Below are 20,746 nucleotides of genomic sequence, written 5' to 3'. Positions count from 1 at the left end.
TGGGCACGGCTTCCGAAGTTTTCTGCTCCTCTGTGCACGTGTTTGTGGAAACGGTGAGCATCAGCAGATTTGTCGACATCTCTTCATTCCTATTCCTCGGCAATGGCTCCTTAGAGTAATATCTGAAGTTATAGTAATTTTCCTCATACCCGAGAGTTTCTAACTATGTTAATGGAAGTTAGCCTGGTCGCAGAGACAGCCGTGAGAATTACCTTTCCTGCAGCATTTAAACAATTTGCTTGATCTCTCTTCAGCTTACCTGCTCATGCCTTTGGATCATAGATGTTGACCTTGTTGGAACTTTGTCTATAATCATGACAAACCCTTCAATAAAATCCAGCCAAAAATAACATTTGCATGTCCCAGCAATTTATTAACCCTTTCACTACCCTGTGGTGTGCTGTCACAAGTCTGAGAGAGAGATGATAATACAAAAATGTATTACACTGTATCTCTTCCAGCAGACAACACCCAAGTACACTGTATTTTTAAAACACGAGAAGAAGAGTAGTAAAACAGCCTGCATAGTAGGCATCGTTGAGCATTGTCTGTTGCTGGATACCAAGTGGGGGATACTGGGTGGGGCCAGCAAGGCTCTTAGAACAGCTGTTTGACCATGACCTTGCACCTGAACTTCTATTTCCTCATGTGAAAGTTAGGAACCAGCCAAGGCCTCCTCTCAGCTGCTCTGCCGAGAGCCATCCTGTTGGCATTACTTTGGTTCAGGTTTTGTCTGGGAAGTTATCATTGGCCTCCAGGGGAAGCCGAGGCCCTTCCTTGCTCTCAAACACTCTACCTACACCCCATCATAGTTCCAGGGAGCTCTGTTACACTGTTCTTTAAGTAACTTGTCTCGTCATTTATGTAACTTTGGGACAATTGGACTGTGTGGCTCAGAGGGAAAAGCAGAGAAGTCGTTGGCTGCATGTCAGGCCTCCAGCACCCTGCTGTTAGGTCTTGGTCATGTTGTTTAACTAACCAGAGTCCTGTCCTGGTGAACGAGAGGTCTTACAACTGAGGTATCAGAAGCTTCTGGGTTTCAGAAGTGAAACTGCTAACAATGTGTCTTGCTCATAGGAGGTTCTCATGCCGGCCACTGTGAGGATAGCTTGAGAACCCCAAATCAGAAAATCAGAAATTATAAGTGCACCCGAATCTAAAGCTTTCAGAGTGTCAACACAAAACTATAAGCAAGAAATCCCACATCTCCTTTCAGTTACTGAGCTGTGGCCTAAACCCAAGTGCACTAAATCTATGACATAAAATCACCTGAGCTATGTGTGTAAGAGACACTTGACACATGAACAGTGTTTGCTTTTTTGACTTGGTTCCCATTCCCAAGATACCTCATTTTATATGCAAAAATATTTTTAAAAAAAACTGAAAATGTCTCAAATCTAAAACACATTTTCTTAAGCCTCTGGGATAACTCACCCTGTATGGTTGGAAACCAAATGTGTATCATTGTTGTTGTTGAAACAATTGCAAAAATAAACAGTATCATTTCAAAAGTATCTGTAGGTATTAGAGCCTAGGATAAAAACAAACAAACAAATAAACAACATATGCCTGACTGTTCTGGCTTGCATGTGTAGATAAAATACCATCTTGTATAAATGGTTTATTAATCATATTGTCTGTGAAGGGTTGGAGATATTTTTTGCCCTAGGTTAAACTGATACAGTTTGTTGAAGTTTCTTAGATACTACTAGGAGACTATAAACTTCCAGATCAGGAACTTTTTTTACTCAGAGAAAGAGTGGCAGTCAAAGTATTAGCAAGCCTACCCCAGTTCTTCCATCACAAATAAAATAGTGAGAGTTTACCCTCAATGGGTGAGAAACCCAGATTGGGAGCCCAGCCTTCTCTATTGGACCAGAGTGCAGCGTCACTGTGCCCTCAGAGAGACTCTGTGCTTCTGATCCAGACAGACCTGCCCTGTACTATCAGGAGAGATTCTTGACAGGATTCTCCTGCTTTAGCTACATACTGCCCTTGGGAGAAAGTCCTGAGGAAAGTACACATATGCCTTTATTCTCAGGAACATCAGGAACTAGCAAAGTGAACCAAAAATTGTCTAGCCACATAGACATTTGTATTTTTTTCAAGTGGGCGCTTGTAGCTTTCCTTAGACCCTTAAAGAGATAATTAACTAGATTTCAAATCCCTGAAGCCTTATTCAGGGGCTGGCCGGTCTCCACACTAAGCAGGCCCCACAGAGAGAAACATTGAGAGATGCAGGCCCCACAGAGCCCCACAGAGGCAGATGGATGTTTGCCAAGGCAGCTGCCAACAGTCAGGGCTTTTCTTTGCTTGATGTTAGAACTGGTATGAAGAAAACAGGGGTAGCCTGGGCTCCATCTACAGGAAGCCGATGAGAACACAGCTTCACTGAGCAATGTGAACTGGGCAAGAGCATTAGCAGCTTTCTCCAGGAAGAAGGCGCCATTAATTACGATTCTTCTCACTAACAGTGTGTAAGTGGAACCCTAAATATACTGCTAAGGATGGGGTTGCATTGTTGTGGAGATTTTGATGGCTACTCTACATAGCAGAAGGTCAGAGGTCACTCCTTTCCTCACAGATAAATTTCCATTTCCATTTCATATTGTTGACATGGATGATTCCGGCCATCCCTGTTGGCTTGCTTTATTTTTTAACATTCTTCTCCGCAAAGGGTGGATAAATACCACGACGAGTGATTTCATGATCCATTTATCTCGGTAATGGTGACCTCTGTCACTTGAACCACGGCTCAGTGTATCCTCGAACTGCAAAGAGGAGGCATGGGGCGTTGAGTGGAATTAGCAAGGAGGCACGAGCTGATCGCCTTGTGCCAAGGCAGTCATTAGCACCCTGGAAATGCCACACTCCGAAAGCATTACTATGATTATGTAACAAAAGTAAGAGTCAAAACCAGATGGCCTAAATGAAAGCATTGTCTGTCTAGGGTTTCTGAGCTGCAATCCTCCCTACATTTTGGAGAGTTCTTTGTTGTAGAAGCTGTGCCCTGGGGATGTTGAGAAGCATGCCCTACTTAGGGTGCTCACATTCTGAGACCTGCCTGCTCCTTATATAAGGCTTGCTGTTAGAGGGGTCTGGAGAGAGGGCTTAGCCATTAAGAAGAGCACTGACTGCTCTTCTGGAGGGCTCAGGTTCAATTCCCAGGACCTACATAACAGCTCTCAACTGCCTGTAACTCACACATGTGATACACACACACACACACACACACACACACACACATACTAGTATATGAAGATAAAGCACATAAATTAGTTAATTAATTCTAAAAGACTGTTAGGTATCACCTAAAATTTCCCCAAGGAGCCTAAAATCATGTTCAGTTGTACAATGCTATTCTAAATTCCATGTTAGAAGTCTGTAAAGTAATTGTCATGCTAGCATTAGGACCTGAATTCATATCTCAACACTTACTTAAAAAGCCAGGCTGGACAATATAAACCCAGAACTAAGTCAACAGACACAGGTGGATCCCTGGAGCTCACCAGAGGATTCAGTGAGAGACCCTGTCTCAAAGAAAACAGGAAGCAGTAGAGGAAGACACCTGTCATCTGTCTCTGGGTTGCACATACTTGCACGTGCACACACACACACACACACACACACACACACACTCACAACCATGTATGTACATAAGTGCACACACACAGAGTACCATACATATGCACACACATGCATGCATATACACACTCACACAAAAACTCATAACACCCTCACAATACTAATACACACACACACTAACATATGTGCATGCACACAAATGCACATGAACACTCACACACTAAGGCACATGGACACACACACACGCACACACACACACATACACAACAGACAAAAGTAGAAAACACTATTTTATCCATGAGTGAGGAAGCACTTACTGTGACATAACACTGATAATCACATATTTCTAGAAGGAAGCTGCTTGTTCTATGCTTTGACAAATTTCAGATTTCCCTTCTTGCCAGTTCTTTCCTTCTGTGTGTGATCGGTCACCGATTACAGCAAGCAGAAGAGGTGACCTGGGATCAGGTCATCATCCTCTCTATGGGTTTGTTTTTTAATTTGGAGGAGAGGGGTGGAGTCTGCTAGACCTGAAATAAAGGCTGGGAGTGAGACCAGGAGGAAGTGTGGGCTCTGTGGATGCCTAAGGGCCTGAAGAGTATTCAGACAAGGGAAAAAAACACAGAAAATGATTTTATTTTGAGAATGCCTTAAAAATGTTAGAGCAGTCTTTGAAATAACTGGAGGAACCCCAGGGTGTTGCATACAGGGATCTGAGGTCACCTTTTTTGGAGCTGGCTTGCCTGTGCTCTTAGTTGGCAAGTGTGGAGTTGCCAGTCACCTTGACAGAAGGAGTGGAGGAGAGGCTTTGCGGCTGACACACAAGTACTTTGTTCATATTTTCACAGTCTCCAAGCGGTAACGATGCACTGAAAACTGACATTCCTAAAAGGGAGGAAAGTTAGTGAAGTCTTAACACTGCTTCTTTAATTGTGTCTTGCTTATTTGAAGACACTGTATGTTCTTCTAAAGATACTTGGTGAGTTGTATCAGTTTTTTCTATAGGTAAAAAATAAATGACCATCCTCCCTTCACCTAAAGTTATAACCTTTGTGGAAATGTGTGTAAGAGAATGCATGTATGTGTGTGTATGTATGAGTGCATGTGAGTGGAGTACATGCATGTGGAAATGTGTGTGAGAGAGTCCATGTATATGTGTGTGGGCATGAGTACATGTGAGTACATGCATGTGAGTGCACAAATATGAATGTGTTTATTATTGCGTGAGTGAGTGAACACATGTTAGTGCGTGTTTGTGTGTGTGAGTGAACACATGTGAGTGTGTGTTTGTGTGTGTTAATGCATGCATATAAGTGTGTTTGTGTGTGTGAGTGCACACATATGAGTGTGTGTGTGTTTGTGCCTGTGTGAGTGCATGCATGTGAGAACTGATTGTCTGTGGGGCAGAAGACAACCTCAAATATCTTTCTGCAGGTGATGTCTATCCATTTTTCTCTGCTTTGTTTTTGTTGAGACAGTCTTTCAGTGGCCTGGCATTTGCTAAGCAGACTGGTCTGACTGATCAGTGAGGCCACAGATCTCCATCCCCCAGTGCATAGCAGCATATCCAGCAGCCAGCTTCCTGCCTATGATAACATAGATGTGAATATACATATCAATAGAAGAATCTCCAGCTAGGATAGATCTTAAATGCTGGGCAGCCCATAGCCTTCCCATTTGTAGGGAGCCTACCCCACCTCTAGGCCACATGGCCCTGCCTCTGCTCTCTGTTTCCTAGCCTAAGTTTCCTTGGAGTATGTCTGGATGGCTTTCAGTGACTTGAAATCGAGGAAACTGAGAGATAGTTCGATTAAGAGATTTTGTCAGAGATCCTTAGACACAGAAATTATCAAGGGGCAAGTGACCGACTGTGTGAGCTCAGCGTCCCCTGCCTCAGTCTCCTGCCTCAGCTCTGAACCACTTGTCCTCACATCAGTATTGCTGATGATTCTGTGTAGTTTGGAATCACCGAAATCCACATTTCTGTTTAAAAAAAAAAGTATCTGGGGAGACGATGCAAACAGCAAACTGCTTGTGTAAGTGTGAGGAACGGAATTCAATCGACAGCAGCCACAGCCGCCACCCTAGCAATGTGGGTGGGAAGGCAAAGTCCAATAGATGTTCTGGCTCTCAGGCCGGCCAGCCTAGCCTACCTTGTGAGAACCTACCAGCGAGAGGAAAGACACAAGTAGATGATCTGAGAAAAGACCAGATTGTCTTCTGCCATCCACCCATACTCATCTATACGCTCACAGTTAAGCAAGCCACCACAACTGTGCCTAAACACACACATACATGTACTCACACACACCTAAACCTAACCTGGTATTCAACATTCACCAGTAGCTGCAATTACCAACCCCAGGCCCCATTCCCTGCAAATGTACCTAAACACATATACTCACACATTCTGATGATGATGATAATGACAATTTAAATTTTTACTTTATGTATATAGGTGTTTTGCCTGAATGTCTGTCTGTGTATAATACATATACAATACCCACAGAGGCCAGAATAGACAGACAGATAGATCCCTTGGAATTAGAGTCATAGATGGTTGTGAGCTACCATGTTGGTGCTGGGAATTGAACCCAGGTCCTCTAGAAGAGCAGCCAGTGCTCTTAACTGCCGAGCCATCTTTCCACTCACTTAAAATTATTTTTTAAATTAGTTCTCGAATTATCCTTTAAGTAAATCTTTTCTTTTGTCTTTGCTGTTTCTATAGTAGCGCTTTATATCAAAGCAGGTTAAAGTTCTGTCTTGTGGATTTAGGTGTATCATTTCTACCTGAAGGCCTTTTTATATTTTAAAATTTCTCTACAGATTATAACTCAAACTTGGTAAGTTCATCTTCACCTGGTAATATTATTTTTGCATAATTATTCAAGAGTTTTAGATAAGATAAAACCATAAATATCACTTTTATCCTTTTCTGTTAATTATTAAGCATGGGTCTGATTCAGAGACTTTTAATCTATAGTTTTAATTCATCAACACATACATTTTCAAAATGTAATTTTATGGGAGCCACAGGCTACCCATCATCCATCATCTTTATGATGTAAGTGTGTGTGTGTATGCGTGTGTGTGTGTGTGTGTTGGTGTCTCATAAAATTAGAAGGATGTCTTTTGATAGGATAAAGAAACGTAAACAGGTTAGACTCATCTTGTCTAAGACATAAGCTTGTTTGCCACCTCCCTCCTCCTGCAAATAGGCTAAGGCAGTTTTCATAAACTTGGTCACCAAAGCACAATTTCTGGAGCCATGGAGTAATCATTACAAAAGACAAATCGTTGGACAAATCAATACAAAAGGAAAATCCTTGACACATAACTGACAAAGAATGTGGAATAAGATCACTGTGTGCCGTGTGGGGTACTTGGCTATGGAAGCATTTTGGTGGTGGTGAACAGGAGCATGGCTCATTGGGTCAGCATGCTGTGGGAAGGTTCCCCTATGACAATGTGACCTATTCCCAGGGAAGCTATGAATAAGGTATCAAATGATGGATTATAAGAAGTTCAATGGTGCCATTCTGGTTGTTCTGTGGATTATGGAGAAACCACTGCCCATTGACAGTAGTGAATTGTACGAGAGCAGCCTGATGCCAGGACCAGAATGATGTCTCCAGCACCTAAAATCCTCCCAGGAGGAAACAGGAGTTCCCAGTCCCTGGGGAGAAGGTGGCACAATTGTGGACCCAACTGGTAGGAGATGAACCCTGAGATGCCTGAGGCTGGGCAGAGAGGAGAGAGACTATAACATTACAAGTCCATGGAATGTTGAAATTCTAGAGGTTTCATGGGTGCTTTTGGTATCTTGTCCTCTCTAGTTTTGAATATATTTGTAATTTTCTGTTGTTCTTTTTTTTTTTTTAAAGAAACATCGTTCTATAGCAGAGACCTACCTATACCCATGCATACACTTTTATAACTTTATCTATTCTCCTGATAATCAGATCCTTAAGGTGAATGCCAAGACATTTGTCCCATATGGTCAACTCAAGAGGCTCCAGTGAGACAGTGGCACCTTCTGCTCCCCATAAGAACATCTCCCTAGAATTTTCCATTTCTCCATGACTTTCTGAATTACTCAGACATTCTTGATATGAACTTGAGATTGGGGATGGGTGTGCAGCTCAGCGGTCGAACATGTTCTCAGTATGCATCAGACTCCTCAGTAAGGGGAGAGGGGCTGGTAGTGAAGGAAGGGAGAAAGAACTGGGAGTTGGTAAATGCAAGAAAATGTTAGATTGCAGCGCTGTGGGAGATACACTACGGGGGGAGGGGGGAAGGGTGGTTTGCCTCACACCTCCTATTTACTTCTGGTCTAAGTTTTGGATGAAGTTCCCTTCAGTTGTAATAGTCATCGTTTTAGGATGGAATCTACCTTGTATGGAGAGTGAGAGATGGGACAGGGTGTGGCTGTCACAGAAACCTCCTCCTGTACCAGGAGGCTGGCAAATGAGTTCATGTTTGTCTATAGTCAGATTAGTCATATTCGAACTTCTATATGTGCAACTCTGAGGACCAGATGAAGAAGACACATGGAGCAGGAAGACACTTGTGCCAGCGACTTTCTGTCATCCCAACGCAGGATAGAGTTATCTGAATGGAGGGAACCTCAATTGGGAAAATGCCTCCATAACACTGTGCCATAGGGCATTTTCTCAGTTAGTGATTGGCGGTTAGGGCCCAGTCCATTCTGGGTGGTGCCATTTCTGAGGAAGTGGTTCTAGATTCTATAAGAAAGCAGGCTAAGCAAGCCATGATGACCAAGCCAGTAAACAGTACCTCTTCCTGGCCTCTGCATCCCCAGCTGCCTCCAGGTTCTTGCCCTGTGTGAGTTCCTGTCCTGGCTCCTCCAGTGATGAACCACAGTGTGGAAGTATAAACAGAATAAACCCTTTTCTACCCAACTTGCCTTTTGGCCATGGTGTTTTGTCAGAGCAACAGAAACCCTAACTGAAACAACACTAGAAGCCAAGGCAACTAAGAGAAAGGAAATTAGTGTAGGATTGGAAAGAATACTTTCATAAATTAGTAAACTGTCAAGTCCTTTGGGACCTTCATGTGTATTCATGCATGCTCTGTGCTCTCTCTAGGGGGCTGTCTTTTCCTTATTTACATGAAATCACTACATTACCCATATCCCTATCAGTATTTATTTGGGTGTGTGTAAAGGTGTGTGGAAGGAAGAGAACACATCAACTGTTGGTTCTCAGACATGCACTATTGTCTATCTATCTATCTATCTATCTATCTATCTATCTATCTATCTATCTATTCATTTGAGACATTATCATTTGTTTCTGGCCTGGAACTTGCCAAATAGTTTAGACTGGCTAGCCAGGGCCCTGACAACCCAACATGTGGAATTATGAGCATGTACTACTATGCTCAACTTTTTATCTGGGCTCTGTGGATCAAAACTGTGTCTTGGAGCTTGCAAGGAAAGTGCTTCCTGACTGAGCCACCTCACCAGCCACAACCCCATTGGCTTTCTATCACCGATAGCACCAGAGAGGAAATACTTCCCCAAGCTCTACGGCCTTCTCTAATGAAGATAGGCTTTCAGGATCCTTATTCTGCTCTAAGCTAGGCCCAACTTCTCCAGCACTACCTTTAGATTTGCATGTGGGATCAAAACAATTTCCCAGGTTGTGATGAAGCCTCTCTAATCCTGTGAGACAGTAGAAGATTTAATCATATTAAGATCATGATGAAGATCACAAAATATTTTTCTGTCCTCACATGATTATGAAAACCCTGGTCTGTTCTCAGTGGGCTTGCATTAATGCATGAAGGTACATCCATATAACACACAAATTAGTATCTGTATATTTTACAGTAGCTAAAGTATTTTAATAAGTTCATTAAAGAAACTTGCAGAAACCCTGAATGTATTTTTCAAATACATTTTGGCTTATTTATGCAAAGTCAAAGCCATCAACGCATTTGGAAAGAGCTGTCGCAGTTGGGTCTATATGGACGTGTTCTGAGGGAGCTCCCAGATGGCCCCATTAGATGCTGGACTGTTGGAGGTACAAGCCTCAAGGTTGTGAGTCAAGATCTCACTCCATGAGCTGCTGAGTCTCACAACCTCCCTGAGCCTCTGCCCCTTGAAGTACAAGTATCACTAGCAGCATAGAAAACCCACAGAATCCTTGCCGCTGAAGCAGTGAAATCAGTGTGAAAACGCAGGCATGTTAGCACTGTTGGTAGACCAGTTGGCCTGCTCTTGGCTTACCCTTTCACTGTGTGTTGTTTGGCTTAGGTAATACATCTTCCCTCTGCCAGGTGTGTTTATCTTATTGCTTCTCTCTCTCTCTCTCTTTCTCTCTCTGTATCTCTCTCTCTCTCTCTCTCTCTCTCTCTCTCTCTCTCTCTCTCTCTCTCTCTCTCTCTGTGTGTGTGTGTGGTGTGTGTGTGTGTGTGTGTTCATATCCAGAAGCCAGAATAGCATGTTGGATAGCTCAGACAGGCATTTGCAGGAGCACCTAACTGGTTATGTAGGTGCTGGTGTCGGAACTCTGGCCCCCATGATTGCACATTAAACCCTCTTAACCCCTAGGCCATCACTCCAGCCTCACATCTCAGTTTTTTGACCTTCCCCTTTGCTGAGGATATTGTTGACATTAGGAGAAAAACAAATGAGCAAACAAAACGTCACTGCAGAGCTCAGAGGGGACCAAATCTTGACGTCTGTCTATAGCTCCTAATTCCTAAAAATCCCTAAAATTCGAACTTCTATGAGTCTCTAGAGCTGAACAGAAATCTGAGCAGGTGGTGCCTCTGAAATGCCACATAGGAGCACGGTTTCACCCCAGCCCCTTTTTGGGGTATGCTGTGTGTTTACTCAACATGTGTGCATTCTCTACTTGCCCATCTGGCATGGGCTCTAGGAGCAGCCTTGCTGGCTGGTCTGTGTCAAGAGGACTTTAGCCTTTATATTATAAACAGGAAAGGAATAAAAAAATCCTATAAAAAGACCTCCCTCTCCACACCCTCACTTTTGTCCTGTTGTCTCTGAGCAAGTTTTTTTTTTTATGCCATTTACCTCAGAATTTGCATTGCTTATTGATTGGCAATTTGAAAATTGTGTATTGTGCTCTTTTGTTTCTGTGTCCAAGAGCTAAAAACAAAAGCGACCAGAGCCTGCGAGGTGCACATTTGCATGCGGCAAGCGTAAAAAGTAATTGCTAATGCATATTTATGTGGCACAAATTTTCCATTTGTTTATGCATAAAATTATCAATAGTGCAGGGCGGCCCAGCCGTAGAAAATGGTGACCTTTTTAGCTTAATAAATAGAAATCAGCTGTTATTGTGAGGAGATCAGCCATTTATTCTGTGTTGAGGGACATTGCCGGGAAAAATGCAGATCAGGGCTGGCAATATCATTAAATGGCAGGCCAGTGACCCTTTCTGTACAGTCTATTATACTTTATCTAATAGGGAATAAATGACTCTGCTTGGCAAATGGAATAAAAAAAAACAACAGCGAGTTATCTTTTTAATTTTTTAAAAATCACTATATGGATTCTAAACCAGAAAAATCAACCGGCGCATCTCATACTGACCTGTTGCTAGAATTTGCTCGGAAACATCTATTTTAAAGTTGCTTTTCTTATTTATTAGTCTCTGACTATTTATCTTTGTACCTTGCACAATGGAAAAGTCAGCCAGGTTACATTGTTCTCAGAGGAAAGATCTTTCTGCTTGCAGTTACATTTCCCCTCCTCCCCCCACCTTGTCCCCCGCCCACCCCCGCAGCTGACTCCCACATGGAATTTAACAAGCTTACTTTCCATTTGGCATTGTTAAAACACTTAAGATGGAAGGAAGAATTATTGACAAATTAAGGTTATTGGTTAAGTTGAAGTGTTTTTAATAAGTATTTTACTTTCCTCATGATAACGATAGTTTTTAAAAGTTAAATATGCAGTACCTTTAGTTTGGGCACCATTCTGGACACATAGAATTTGCTCAACTATTTACTCAGTATGTTAAAAAAAATACTACCAAAATTGCCCTCTCTTTTATGTTCTTTTTTTTTTTTTTTTTTACTTTCTATATTTAATAAATGAAATAAATGTCTTTCAGGCCCCAGAGTCCCTGGCCTCTGCTGGACCTCCTACTGTGTTCCTTTGTGTATCAATGAACCTTCATACCTTTTGACTTCTCCCCTTACCCCCAGTTCTGAAAATCATTATAGAACTGACTATTAAATGGAAGTTCTGTTTGTTTTTTAATTCTCCTCATGCTATAGTTAAGGCATTCAGGTCTTCATAAAGTACATGTCCTGGGCAGGATGATGACCTGGAGATATTCCAAGCCTGCTCAGAGAATGAGTAACCTCAGGGAGGCTCCCTGAGCTAGCTCCAGAGTGGGCTCCCAACACCATCGTGCCAGCTCCTGTACAAGGTCTCCCCGGGAATGGCTTTGCTGCCCTAGTCTCTTCCTGGTTTGGGCTTCAGAGGTTAGTGTGTTCTACAGCCCGTTCATAGTGTGACCCAGTAAGCTCTGTAACCTGTCCATGGCATGATGGAGTAAGCTTTTACTGTCAGAAATGGGTCTGTCTTTCCTTTTGAAAGCAGAGGGTATAAATAGGATTGCACCATGGCACATTAGTTCATAAAATGAATATATTTTTATGTCATTTATAAGGAATTGACTTTAGGTCCATTAGGTTCCCTGTCCCTAGTGGGGAGAAAAACAATGATTTAATGGTCAGCTTGGACTTCCAGAAGAACAGCAGTATTAACCTCTCATTTCTTCACTCCCTGCCCTACCACCTAAGGCTTTCCCGGGGCTGGGAGTAGGGCTTGGTGAAAAGGGTCCCAAACCAAAGGATTTTCCTTTCCAGTGAGTGCAGAGAAAACTATTGTTTTATACAATCCCCTTTCCTGAGAAAGTGGTGACTGAAATTCTATTTCTCCTGCTATGTAATTAAATTTAGGTTGTAGCACTTATGATAATCCTAGACACTTTGACACAACGAATACTTCTACAAATTTAATGGAATTTTCTTCCAAACTGTGACAGTGACATGGCCATTCTTACATATGATAAAAAACCCAAGTCATAGTAGACACAGGAAAAATTTAATAATTTCTTCTATCTGTCTAATCTCTTGGCATCCTGTTGTCTTACATAATATGCTAAATGAAATCTGATTCTTTTTCAAACTTAACCTGACATAAAGATGCTGACATTAGTAAACATTTCAAAAAATTTATAACAATTTATTCTCAAGTCCTGCAACAACAACAACAAAAAAATATATATAAATACCAGCTCCCTCTTGTGGGAGAAATTACTGTACCCAGTGAATCTCACCTAAAGACACGCTGAGGCAAATATTGTTTCATTTTGGGGTAAATTGCACCTTGCTCATCTGTTATCTTCGGCTAATGTTACATTTCATTGAACTGAGCAAAAGTGCATTGTGGGGGGGGTGGGATTTGGAGCCACATGTTTATCAAAGAACTATATTTTAATTGGAAGACTACAGATTGGCAGCCTCTGTTTTGGCTCAGTCCTGTCATTTCTCCATCCTGTGTTTGCAGGGATGACGGGTGTCATTTTGCAGAACTTTGTGGTAGAGAAAGCTGTCATCCAAGGAAGCAACACGGGTTCTCTGTGTCATCTTGGTGGCCTCTGGGGACACTACACCAGGGCCATTGATCTGGCATGAAAACCACCAACCAGCAGCCAGAACAACATGGATAGTTTCAGCATGGGTTCACCATGCCAGGGGGCCTTGCTTTTATAAGTTGGGTTCTTAGGAATCTCAACTGCTGGGCAATGGCCTTTTCTTTTTGGTCTAACCTGGGGAGATGAGCAACAAGGCCAGTTCTAGACATCAAGATGGTATAAGAGGGGCTGGAGAGACAGTGGTCAAGTGCTTGCCTCTTCTGTATGATGGCTTAAGGTTGATCCCCAGAACCATATGTGAAATGGGGTGGCATGTGCTTGTAGTCCTAGGGCTTGAGAGGAGACACCCAGACCCAGGGTCCATGGCTCGCCAGCCTAGCCTAATGGGTGAGGCCCAGGTCAATGAGAAGTGCTCCCTCAATGGAGGTAAGCTGGGAGTGGTAGCTAAAGTTGACCCCTAGTTTTCCACACATGCATCTATGTGCATATCTACCTGAAGACACACACACACTCTCACACACAAAGAGAGACAGACACACATACAGAGATTGAATAGGGATGCTGGACATCACTAAGGACAGTGGCAGGGCAGTCGTGGTGTATACAGCAAAGTGTGTGAATTGTGTATGTGTGAGTGTGTAAATCTGAGTGAATGTGTGTGTGAATATGTGTAAATATGTGTGAATGTACATGAATGCGCATGAGTCTGCGTGAATGTGCATGACTATGTGTGTGTGTGAATGTCTGTGAGTGTGTGTGTGTGTGTGAATGTGTGTGAATGTGCATGAGTGTTCATGAGTGTGTGTGAATTCCCCCTATGTTCACCATTGCTCTTTAGCATTTGAATAGATTCACGGAAGGGACTCAAGAAGATACATGAAGATGTTCTTTAAATCATTTCAGGAGCAAGAGTCTGACCTGGTCTAGCCTGTGCTAAAACACTCATCTGCTGTTTTCATGACATTAGACATAACCAACTGTGGGGAAAAGCTGAGCTGTTCCTACATGTGCATAGACATTTTCTCTTGATTCTAGGGGCTTTAAAATGGCAAGATAGTGCCTCTTCCTGCATGAACCGTAATTTTATTATGTTTGTATATCTAAATTTACATAAGCATAAATTTACATGTATAAATATAAATTATTTTTGCAAAACTATAGTCAACTCCTACTTCCAAGAGTCATATATCCATATATTTATAAATGGCACAGTGCAGTGTTAATGGTCTACTTTTATCTTCCCTCCATCCCTCTTGCTGTTGACACTATCCTGTCTACAGGACTTTGAAACTGAACAGGGTACATTTATAAAACATATTCCAGACCTTTGGAAAATCAGTTGCTATATTTGCTACATCACAGAAATAGAAATCGGTATGGCATCTTTCATTTTTACTTTAGAAGTAATAATATATGAAGTCCATACATGTAAAACTTGTGGTGCATTGTCTTTTGTATCTGGGCAATGGCTAGCACTTTGTTTTGAACATGAATGTCAGAAAGGTAGTATTTCTCTACTAAAATGCAGGTAAGAGAATCAAGCCCTTTCTCTTGTTTAATGAGACTCATTTTTTGAGGTTCAGAGAGCTTTTATTCTCCATTGACAAACAGTTTTGTAAAATATTTGTTGGTACTTTTTTGTTGTTGTTGCAAAAGAAACATTTCAGGTCACAATGGGTCTGTCACACACTTTAGAAAAATTTCCATAGACTGTTAAATATTCCAGGGTATGTTTCTGTAAACACATACAACAAGAAAAGCAATTTTGCTGAGGCCAAACAAATATTTTCCAATTTTCTGGCAGAAACAGTTTGTGGGCATCTGGGCATGCATTTATGAAATGTTTGTTTGTATTTTTGAAAAAATCCAGAATGTTCTCTGGGTCAGGAATGAAAGTTTGACCATAAACCTAGAGTTGAAAAGTTTTTTATGGCCCTTTTGCCAAATAGCCATCTTGTAGGTGACAGCAGGGACAGGGACATTTGATGGCAAAAACCACGGTGAGGGAAGATGCCAGGCCCCAGTAAGATAAAACCATATTCATGCTTAGAGGAAATACACCAAGAAAAAAAGCATGTTCCCTCTCAGAACGACTTCATCTGGAAGTTTCCACGTGCTCTACTCTTCACCTTTATTGGCTAGGACATCATCACCTGACCAAACCAAGCTGCAGAGGAAGAAGACAAGGGAGTTCTTGCTGGGGAAGGTGGGTTTGGGAGAGTTCTCATGGGCAGAACTAAGAATAAATCCTAGGGTCTACCTGTCATGATCTTAGACTTAGAATCTGGAACGTAAGGAAATAATATAAGGAACAGATGACATTTATATAAGTATCTTTGTTTTCATAGGTTGGTAACGGGAAGAATTTGGAATTAACTATATAATAAAACAATGGTTAGATAAATTTTGAGTGTACTTATATGGTAAGAAATTATATAACTAATAAAGAAGTTTTGAATAATGATTTCAATCACATGAAAATATTCGTAATATTATGTTTACTAAGACAAGTTTGAGTCACATTGTGAGTGCCTTCTATACACTAATTCTCACAGACACACAGACACATGCTCTGCAAGCATTTAAAAATTAATATAACCTAGCTGAAAGTAAATATATCAGTTGGCTGTGTTCCATTAATCTTGAGAACATTTAGTTTCCTTCATCATAATTTATAAACATTTAAAAACATGTTTTAGTTATTTTATATATATATATATATATATATATATATATATATATATATATTACATGTATGTGTGCATGTTTATGTTTTTAGTTACTAATTCTGTGTATGTTGCATGTCTGTATGTGCCTGTTTCTGTGTGTGCTGCACTCATAGAGGCCAGAAGAGGGCACTGGTTCACCTGGAGCTGGAGTTACTGGTGGTTGTGGGCCACCTGATGTGGGTGCTGGATCCTTTGCATGAACAGCAAATGCCCTTAACCAAGCTGTCTCTCCAGCCTCTTATAAACATTTTTAATATGTGTGATTTAATTTTGAATTTGAGAAATGTAAAAGTTAGTTCCTGAAATTTTACCTGTGTTTCTTTCTGCTTGTTAACACACTACGTGTATCTTTGTCCACGTAGAGATGAGGCAGCCCAGTTCTTACTTCTTCAGCTGCTTCTCCTGGGCATCGTTAGGATGACTTTTCCTTCTTAGTAGAGTTCATGCATCCACTTAGAAATCTTGAACTCCTCGCATCCTGGCAGCCAGCCTCTTCTGGGCTGTCTGAGCTGCGTGCATTAGACAGGCACCCACAGGCTCCTGGTGTATATGTCTATGACAGAGGCAAAAGGCAAAGCTTCGAAGAGACACCTTGCTGTGTATACGTGAGACAAATGCTCATCTGGGCTTCCTAGAAACTGCACACACATGGCCATACCCGGATGTAGACACACATACAGACAATTAAAAACTTAAATGTATCTTTAAAAAGTTTATGAACTGTGATAGATACTGAAACTTCCTCAGATTAAGGATTCTCAGACATGTTTTCCTATGTTTATATGAGAGAGGTTGAGTACTGCAGTTTGTGGTGAGGAGTGCTTTTCTGAAGTAAATATTCTTTTTTATTATTATTAATTTTTTATTAATCATTCCATTTGTTTACATCTCAAATTATATCCCCTTCCTGGTTACCCATCCACAACCCCCACAGGACCAAGGACCTCCTTTCCCACTGATGTCAGACAAAGCCACCCTTTGCTATATATGTACCTGGAGCCATGGATACACTTCTTGGTGGGTTGTCTAGTCCTTGGGAGCCCTAGGTGATCTGGCCAGCCAACATTGTTCTTTCTATGGAGTTGCAATCCTCCTCCACTCCAGTCCTTCTGCCAGCTCCCCTACAGGGGTACCCCTGAGCTCAGTCTGATGGTTGACTGTGAGCATCCGCATCTGTATTGGTCAGGTGCTGGCAGAACCCCCAGGGAACAGCCACACCAGGTTCTTGTCAGCAAGGACCTCTTGGCAACAGCAGCAGTGTCAGGGTTTATTCTTTAAGCATTGTGTTACCTTAGAAAGTTAGAGGAGCAAGAATTTCAGCTATGTAAGAATAATTGCAATGAGGAACTGTGGGAAATTCTTCCTAGCCGGTTTTTCTCGTGAGCCTGAGTTGACTGTAAGAATCCTCTCAAGAGACGCAGACTTGACTTTGGAGAGAGATTGGCCACACTGTTGGGTTCATTGCTCACCAAGTGTGTCTCAGGCTCCTCAGGTAAAAGGGGTAAACAACTGCGAAGAACAAAACACTGTGCGAATCCTCTGCAGATGACCAGATGCAGTCCACCAGGCACAATAGACTTTAAAGCCCCGAGTGCTAGCGGAGATCGAGCCACTTTGTGAGTGATTGAGGCTTCCTTTCAGTAGGAAGAGAGAACGTTATTAAATCTAAATGCCCCTAATACCATGACCTCGGGATAAATTAAGGAAAAATTGGCAGAACAATGGAGCGAATAGACAAACAGACTGGAGCGATAGCACTAACTCAGTTCTCTTAGCAGTTAATAGAATAAAACAAATGGGAAAAGATGGAGAGGGTCACAATGGGGAGGCCAGGCTAAGGAGCCTGACCTTGTGAGCCTGGAAGAGCCCTGCACATAACTGAAACTGATATGATTCTCAAGCCCACGTGGGACAGTTACTTAAGCGTAAGTGAATAAATGGGGTTTAATAGAGCAGCCCCCCATCATTTTCAAGGATTTGAAACACCATGAGAATGAAGTCACGACTCAAATGATTAACACAAAAGGATCTAGAAATAACGTTGTACAGTTAAAGATAAGTCAAAATAGAAATGGTAAAACTTTAACTTTTGGTATGAATAGCCAACACGCAGTTTTAGGACATGTAAAGGAAGTACCTATTAGCAGGTTTATTGACCTAAATAAATATATTGTAAAAGAAAAGAGGCAGGAAAAATTAATAGGCCTACAATTAATCTCAAGAAGTTGTTATCCCAACACTGAGAACAGATATGTTAGTAAAAATTTTCATTCTCCTGATTTGACTGTTATATGTTGAACGCATGCAGAGGTTACTACATTATGACTTTCAAACTCATAGAAATATTACATGTCAACTAGTGGATACTATTTTTAAACAGATCAGGAGCCACATGCATTAGTACAACTCTGCAACCCCAGAACATAAGAGGTGGATGCCAGAGCATCAGGAGTTCAAGGTCAGCCTCAGATACACAGTAGGTCCAAGGCTATCATAGGCTACAAGGGATTCAATCCCTAACCAAACAACAAAAACAACACCAAAGTTAAAATAGTAAAACAAAGACATTAAATCATGAACAAAATTATTGAAATAGAAGATGGGGGCTGGAAAGACAGCTCACTGGTTAAGAGAGCTTGCTGCCTTTGTAGTGGACCCAGGCCTGATTCCCCTTGCCCTAGAATTCACACTAGACAGCTCCAACTGCTTATCACTTAACAGGGAAGACTAAAATTACTAGGAGCAATAAATAATTTCCCCAAACCTCTGAGACTGTGCAGGCAAGTCAACAGCCCTTCAAAGATCAGCACCAGGACCAAGGCTGCTGGCTTTACAGAAGATAGGAAGAGGTAGACAGACAAAATGGCACTCAACAGATTGGGAAAAGATCTTTACCAATCCTACATCCAATAGGGGGCTAATATCTTATATATACTAAGAACTCAAGAAGAGTTAGACTCTAGAGAATCAAACAACCCTATTAAAAATGGGGTACATAGCTAAACAAAGAATTCTTAACTAAGGAATATCAAATAGCTGAGAAGCACCTAAAGAAATGTTCAACATCCTTAGTCATCAGGGAAATGCAAATCAAAGCAACCCTGAGATTCCACCTCACACCAATCAGAATGGCTAAGGTCAAAAACTCAGGTGACAGCAGATGCGGTGAGGATGTGGAGAAAGAGGGACACTCCTCCATTGTTGATGAAATTGCAAGCTGGTACAACCACTTTGGAAATCAGTCTGGCAGTTTCTCAGAAAAGTGGATATAGTAATACCTGAGGACCCAGCTATACCACTCCTGGGCTTATACCCAAAAGATGTTCCAACATATAACAAGGATACATGCTCTACTATGCTCATAGAAGCTTTATTTATAATAGCCAGAAGCTGGAAAGAACCCAGATGTCCTTCAACAGAGGAATGGATACAGAAAATGTGGTACATTTACACAGTGGAGTACTACTCAGCTATTAAAAACAAAGAATTCATGAAATTCACAGGCAAATGGATGGCTCTAGAAAATATCATCCTGAGTGAGGTAACCCAGTCACAAAGGAGTATATACACACGGTATATACTCACTCATAAGTGGATATTAGGCAAGGAGCGTGGAATACCCAAGATACAACTCATGGAGCACATGAAGCTCAAGAGGAAGAAAGACCGGAGTGGATGCTTCGTCCTTCTTAGAAAAGGGAACAAAATACTCAAGGGATGAAATATAGAGACAAAGTGTGGAGCAGAAACTAAAGGAAAGGCCATCTAGAGACTGCCGCACCTGGAGATCCATCCGATATACAGTCACCAAACCCAGACACAATTGTGGATACCAAGAAGTGCTTTCTGACAGGAGCCTGATATAGCTGTCTCCTGAGAGGCTCTGCCAGAGCCTGACAAATACAGAGGCAGATGCTCACAGCTAGCCACTGGACTGAGCATGGGGTCCCAGTGGAGGAGTTAGAGAAAGGACTAAGGAGCTGAAGGAGTTTGCAACCCCATAGGAACAACTAACCTGACCCCCCAGAGCTCCCAGGGACTAAATCACTGACCAAAGAGTACACATGGAGGGACCCATGGCTCCAGCCACATATATAGCAGAGGATGGCCTTGTTAGGCATCAATGGGAGGAGAGACCTGTGGTCCTGTAAAGGCTCAATGCCCCAGTGTAGGGGAATGCCAGGGAGGGGAGGTGGGAGTGGGGGGGGGAACACTCTCATAGAAGCAGGGGAAGGGGATGGGATGGGGGTTTCAAGGAGGGGTAACCAGGAAAGGGGATAACATTTGAAATGTAAATAAAGAAAATATCAGGCGGTGGCGCACGCCTTTAATCCCAGCACTTGGGAGGCAGAGGCAGGCAGATTTCTGAGTTCAAGGCCAGCCCGGTCTACAGAGTGAGTTCCAGGACAGCCAGGACTGCACAGAGAAACCCTGTCTCGAAAAGGAAAAAAAAAAAAAAAATCCCAGAGAAGTATAAGGCAGTGAGGTGCCCTAGAAAGAAACAGCCAGGGAATTCCATAACCAGAGGGAGAATCCACTGCAGGGATCTGGAACTGACCTACAGGATAAGTTTTGAATCCAAATAACCCCCTAGGCAGACACAAGGGGAAGGTGAGTTATCTTAAGCTAAGCGGCTTCACAAAGTAGAGGAAGGGTCACCTCTGATGATCTGATAAGGGATGATGGAACCTAGACATCAAAATTGACAAGAACAGTATGAGAAAGGACACTTACAGGACCGCTGTTCTCAGGATAACAAACGGGAAAAAT

General features: G+C 42.0%; 1 protein-coding gene and 1 long non-coding RNA gene across 6 annotated transcripts in view; one reads left to right on the top strand and one right to left on the bottom strand.

The window, feature by feature from the left end:
• Sox5 (SRY-box transcription factor 5) overlaps positions 1–20,746 on the top strand; it is a 943,910-nt gene that overhangs the window by 268,988 nt on the left and 654,176 nt on the right. The gene's annotated exons all lie outside the window — the stretch shown is intronic.
• LOC143443591 (uncharacterized) lies at positions 117–4,050 on the bottom strand. The gene is made up of 2 exons (XR_013112725.1): positions 3,903–4,050; positions 117–2,771 (listed from the first exon to the last, which is right to left on the bottom strand). It is a non-coding gene; the product is annotated as an uncharacterized LOC143443591 (long non-coding RNA).

Source organism: Arvicanthis niloticus, chromosome 9 (genome assembly GCF_011762505.2).
Source record: "Arvicanthis niloticus isolate mArvNil1 chromosome 9, mArvNil1.pat.X, whole genome shotgun sequence".
NCBI classification, from domain to species: domain Eukaryota; kingdom Metazoa; phylum Chordata; class Mammalia; order Rodentia; family Muridae; genus Arvicanthis; species Arvicanthis niloticus.
This window is presented reverse-complemented; position numbering and strand designations above follow the sequence as displayed.